A 6000-nucleotide genomic window follows, 5' to 3' on the forward strand; every position below is an offset into this window, starting at 1 on the left:
GGTTCTCAGTGAGCCTAGAGGGGGTCCCACTGCATTTAATTGAGAAAAGTTAAAAAAGAATCACACTTGATAAGACAGGAAAATCAATAAGCTATTGGCATATGGGAGATTTCTTCTGATGTCATACAGATCTATTTCAAACTGCCTATAGCCTACAGTGAACACATATTTAATTTGCCCACCACAAAAGTGCAAAGGTCAACAGATATCGCGACTACAAATGATTCCGATTTAAATGTTGTTGCAGATTCTGCTAAAGTAGACAAAATTTAGGAACCTCCCACCATCAGTTTACCAAAAGTAAACCCATTACATCAACCAAAATCAGAAAATGCCAAGATAATATCCCTCATTGTGCATTCATCAAATTTCCCATGAGCAAAAACTCACTGATAGCATAAGAATAACATCAAAACCCGTGTTGAGGGGGTCCTAGAAATGTTTCTAAGAGGAAAAAAAGGTTGTTTTAACTGACCAGTCAAGGTCATAAACTGATCCCCAGGTGTGGGCGGTCTGGGTCCTTTCTGTGTGATGTTTGCATGTTCTCCCCGTGTCTGTGTGGGTTTCCTCCGGGAGCTCCGGTTTCCTCCCACAGTCCAAAAACATGCAAGTGAGGTAAATTGGAGACACTGAATTGTCCATGACTGTTCTACGTTAAAACTTGTGAACTGATGAATCTAGTGTAATGAGTAACTACCGTTCCTTTCATGAATGTAACCAAAGTAAATGTGATGGTAAAGTCCTAATAAACAAACAAACTTAGTAACCATGGCAGAAATCACAGCTTACAAATGCTTAAAAGTCTCATGATGAATGCTCAATAATCCAGATACACATCCACAAAGTTGAATCAGTTCATCTGGACACAAGTTTGTTGTAGAGAAACGTTTCATCACTCATCCAAGTGACTTCTTCAGTCTGAGCTGGTGGTGAATAACCCAACCTTATATGTAGACGATTTGCATCACGATTGATCACCGCCCATTGCAGAACAATGAAACCTATGATTAGGTCCATATACAAATTACAATGACCATTAATTACAATGGTCATGTGTGTCTTTCACATATGATTGGGGTATAGCTTATATGCAAATCGTCTGCATATAAGGTTGGGTTATTCACCACCAGCTCAGACTGAAGAAGTCACTTGGATGAGTGATTAAACGTATCTCTACAACAAACTTGTGTCCAGATGAACTGATTCAACTTTGTGGATAATAAAAAAAAAGATTGTAAACCAATCCTGCCAGAAGAAGAGTAACTGTATGTGCAGTTCAAGTCAAAAGTTTACATACACTTTTTTTTTTTTTTTTTTGCAAATGTTGTTTTCTTTGATCTACCCCTTGATTTTGTTACATTTTGGAAAGCCCAGAAGAAACAATGAAATTTTAACTTAACATTTCATAAAATAAAACCAAAAACCTTGATTTGCACGTCCCAGCTTTTGCACACATTTAGCCATCCAGCAGTGCAATAACTGCACAAACTTTTATAGGCTTGCAAAACGTAAATGACCTGACCTGCATGATCCTGCACACATGTACACTTCTGCATGCTGCACACTTGGGCTGTGTCCCAAATCACATCCTACTAAACAAAAACATACCGGACCCCCATGACAGCTCGTGTTTTATGTCAACACACATGGGTGCAAACCCGTTTTCATGTTCGGACCTTAAAAAACGTCCAGCAGAGAGCAGAATGAGGGCAGAAGTGCAGTATTAGTGCAGTATTAGTGCAGTATTAACGCAGTAACGAGGTTTATTAGGAGGTGTTCTGCTCCTGTTCTGTGTGTTACGGTAAAACACTGAGTTCAAATCTGCGCTCCACTAACACATCACACACAGGCCCGACACCAACATTCACACCAACACCAGCACAGCGACTGGAAATGAAGAAGTGAGAAGCCATTACGTACGCTCTCCGTCTCCTCTTCTAACCCGCTGCAGTATAAGTGAGGAAAACTCGATGCTTCTCTCGCTTTTTTGCCGACATGAACAGTTGCTCAGCAGTCATGCAAGGGCGCCGCCATGTTGCTGCACGCCTCGCTGGTGCGTCGTGACGTCACGGCCGACGGAATGCCGTCATCGTTTGGTTCAGAACACTAGTGGTGTGCGATACTGCAAAATTTTGTATCGATCCGATACCAAGTAAATACAGGGCCAGTATCGCCAATATTGATCCGATACCGATACTTTGTACTTTCATGTAGGGAAGAGCAGTGTGTCATGATTTATGAGGTGAATGTATCATCAATTTGCTTTGACTAATAAATGATTTTGTGTTAATTAGTTAATCATGTGTATGTGAAAACCCACTACAGCTTGTAGGTGAATAAAAAGTAATTTTATTAATGTAATAAACTTTAATGAAGTCTGGGGTTTTTGTTGAGAAACAATTATATAATAAGAAACAGAATTCCCCCTCTCATTGCACTCTCTGGCTTTTTGTAAAATAAATTACAGAAAAATATTAAAGAACGTCAATTCTTTTTTCAGTGAAAGGTCTTTGTTCATAAACAATAATATAATAAAACTACATTAATTCCTTTCACTGCACTTCTTATTTGGCTTAAAACAAAGTACAGTACAACGTTAAAACTGAAGAACACATGTTTAAAACTTTAAAACTTTTTTTTAATTCACTGATGAAAATATCCACTTTTTCTCTCTGCCTCTCACTGCTGTATGTATTTTCTCTGGGTCGCACGACAGTAAAACACAGTAAAACACACCAGTATTCAATGCGCTTAACCAGATTAACCAGGATAAAAAAACTTGACCAATATGATCAACCAATACAATAAGCTGACTAATGTCAGCAATAACCAGGTAACATTTTCAATGTGGTCAACCAGCATGATCATCACCAATGTGTTTGACCTGTATAATCGGCTTGAACAATGAATCTGCCAGCATAACCAGCTTGAACAGTGTTTTGATTAGAATAACCAGCTTGGCTATTGAAGTTGACCACAAACCCTGTTTGTTCAATGTGCTCAACCAGTATAACTAGTTCAACCAAGGTGGTTGACTAGCATAACCAGCTTCTTGGCCAATGATTGTTGGCTCTGTACAACCAGCCTGATTACTGTTTTCGACTAGCGTAGTCAGCTTGACCAAAGTGGTGGACCAAATTAAAGAAATTGACCAATATACTCAACCAATATAACCAGCCTGTCCATTGATGTCAAACTGTATGATCATCTTAACCAGTATGTTCATCCAGCTTGACCATTGTGGTCGACTTACATGATGATCTTTTTGACCAATGTTTTTGACTACAGTAACCAGCTTGACCAAGGTCGTCAACCAGTATAATAAGGTCAATCAAGGTGGTTGACAAGAACAATGAAGTTGACCAATGTGTATGATTAGTGTAATTATCTCTAAGGTGTTTAAGCAAGATACTATCCACCGTGCTCAACAGGTTTAACCAGCCTGAGTGATGTTTCAACCACCTTCATCAAGATGGTCGACCAGAATAACATACATGACCAAGACCTGGTTATCTGGTGTGTTTGTGGGGAAAATCTTTCCCCTGTGAGTTTCCCCTTCCATCTTGTTCTGATGTGACGTCCTCTTACAGCAGTATATGTTGCTGTGATGGAGTAAAACACACTTCATTTATCTTCTCCTTTACAGCTCCATTAAATCCAACACACACTACATCCTGGCACTGCTGCTGGGCACAGCAAAGCAGAGCCTGGTATTTATCCTACTTCCCAAAGTGACAGTACTGAATTGACTTTCTTATTGTATAAAATACTGTTACACATACAGGTGGTCCACTGGTGGAGGATTCGATTCTCTCACAGGATCCCACAGGAGGTAGAAGCTTCTGGAAGGATCTCAATTTCACTGCTCTCTCGTCTGAATTTACTTTTGAATCTGCATTTGATCATTATTATGCTATCATTTTTGGTAGCAGCATTTTAGCTGTCTTTCATTTTTCGGTACAATTTGGTACGGTGCATGCTCACAAATATAGCCAAAAGTATGTAAACACCTGGTCATAAGCTTGTTGGATATCCCATTTCAAAACTATCTCCAATGATGTAAAGTTGGTCCACCTTTGCAGCTACACCGATCAGATATAACATTATTACCACCTTCCTAATACTGTGTTGGTCCCCCTTTTGCTGCCAAAACAGCCCTGCAACTGTGATGCACTGTGTATTCTGACACCTTTCTATCAGAACCAGCATTAACTTCTTCAGCGATCTGAGCTACAGTAGCTCGCCTGTTGGATCGGACCGCACAGGCCAGCCTTCGCTCCCCAAGTGCATCAATGAGCCTTGGCTGCCCATGTTACTGTCGCTGGTTTACCACTGTTCCTTCCTTGGACCACTTTTGATAGATACTGACCACTGCAGACCGGTAACATCCCACAAGAGCTGCAGTTTTGGAGATGCTCTGACCCTGTCGTCTAGCCGTCACAATTTGGTCCTTGTCAAACTCGCTCAAATCCTTACGCTTGTCCATTTGTCCTGCTTCTAACACATAACTTTGAGGATCAAATGTTTACTGCTGCCTAATATATCCCACCCACTAACAGGTGCCATGATTATGAGAAAATCAGTATTATTCACTTCACCTGTCAGTAGTCATAATGTTATGCCTGGTCGGTGTATAACACCCTTCAGTCTTCTGTGAAAGCATTTTGCAGTGTCTGTGGGAAGTTGTGCCTATTTGGTCAAAAGAGAGGAGCATTCACGTTGGACGAGATGTCCTGGTTTGCAATTGACATTTCAATTTATCCTAAAGGTTTTCGGCTGGATTGATGTCAGGACTCTGTACAAGCCACTTAAAGTTCTCCAAGTCTTTATGGACTTTGCTTTGTGTACCACTTGCTTGTTGCCACAAGGTTGGAAGTATATCATTTATTTTATACAATTGATTTTATACATCTGTTAAGTGTGCGTGGCTAAAACACCTGAACTCAGAAACTAAAAGGTGAATAAATCCACACACAGATCCACTTGGCCATAAAATGTACAAATGTACAAAATGTACAAATACAATAATTAGTTCAAGTTCAATGGTGCAACCTACTAATTAAAAGTAAAAAAAAAAAGAATTAAAACGGTTGAGGAACATTTTAAGCAGATAATTTATTCAAATATAATATAGGACAATAGCACAAGATAAGATATTAATAGGTCACTGCAACCAAAAAAATATGTTCCACTTTTCTTTGCATAATTGAAATGTCACGAGAGTGAAGAAAATGGGTCACTGAGTACTGCAGGATGGCGTGACCTCAGCCTGCATTGATTAATAGATAGATTTATACCAAGGTATTAGCCAACCTGCAGGCCTGAGTACATTTTACCTTTATAGTCTTGGTTATTTTCTCATATATTTTTGCTATTTGGTCATCCATAATTGGCTGTGTCTGAGCAAGGGGATGGCTGAAGCCCCAGGATGGATTGGCGTGCAGTGAGGGGTGTATTCCTGCCCTGTGCCCAGCGTTCCCAGAGTAACAGGATCCACCATTTCAATTCACCCTAAATGTTTTCAGTTGGGTTGATGTCAGGGCTCTGTACAAGACACGTAAGTTTTCTCATGTATTACTTTCTTATATAATTTTCATATATTTTCTTACGTACATAATCAGCTGTGTCTGAGGAAGGGGATGGTCGAAGCGCCAGGATGGATTGGCATGTTGTGAGGGGTGTATGCCTGCCCTGTGCCCAGCGTTTCCAGAGGAACAGGACCCACCAATTCAATTCACCCTAAAGGTTTTCAGTTGCATTGATGTCAGTGTCAGGGCTCAGTGGGTAGCACTGTCGCCTCACATCAAGAAGGTCCTGGGTTCGATCCCCAGGCGGGGCGGTCCGGGTCCTTCCTGTGCGGAGTTTGCATGTTCTCCCCATGTCTGCGGGGGTTTCCTCCGGGAGCTCCGGTTTACTCCCACAGTCCAAAAACATGCGTCAGGTTAATTGGAGACACTGAATTGCCGAATAGGTGTATGTGTGTGTATGTGTGTCTGCCTT

At 40.7% G+C, this 6000-nt stretch overlaps 1 protein-coding gene across 3 annotated transcripts in view; it reads right to left on the minus strand.

Moving 5' to 3' along the window:
* Nucleotides 1-2041, minus strand: part of rptor (regulatory associated protein of MTOR, complex 1) — a 151125-nt gene extending 149084 nt beyond the window's left edge. For all 3 annotated transcript variants that reach the window (XM_062997367.1, XM_062997366.1, XM_062997365.1), the window contains exon 1: nucleotides 1921-2041. The gene's annotated coding sequence lies outside the window, so the exon portion shown is untranslated. The remainder of the gene's footprint in view (nucleotides 1-1920) is intronic.
* Nucleotides 2042-6000: the final 3959 nt, after the last annotated feature.

The sequence above is a fragment of the Trichomycterus rosablanca genome, chromosome 6 (genome assembly GCF_030014385.1).
Source record: "Trichomycterus rosablanca isolate fTriRos1 chromosome 6, fTriRos1.hap1, whole genome shotgun sequence".
Lineage (NCBI taxonomy): Eukaryota > Metazoa > Chordata > Actinopteri > Siluriformes > Trichomycteridae > Trichomycterus > Trichomycterus rosablanca.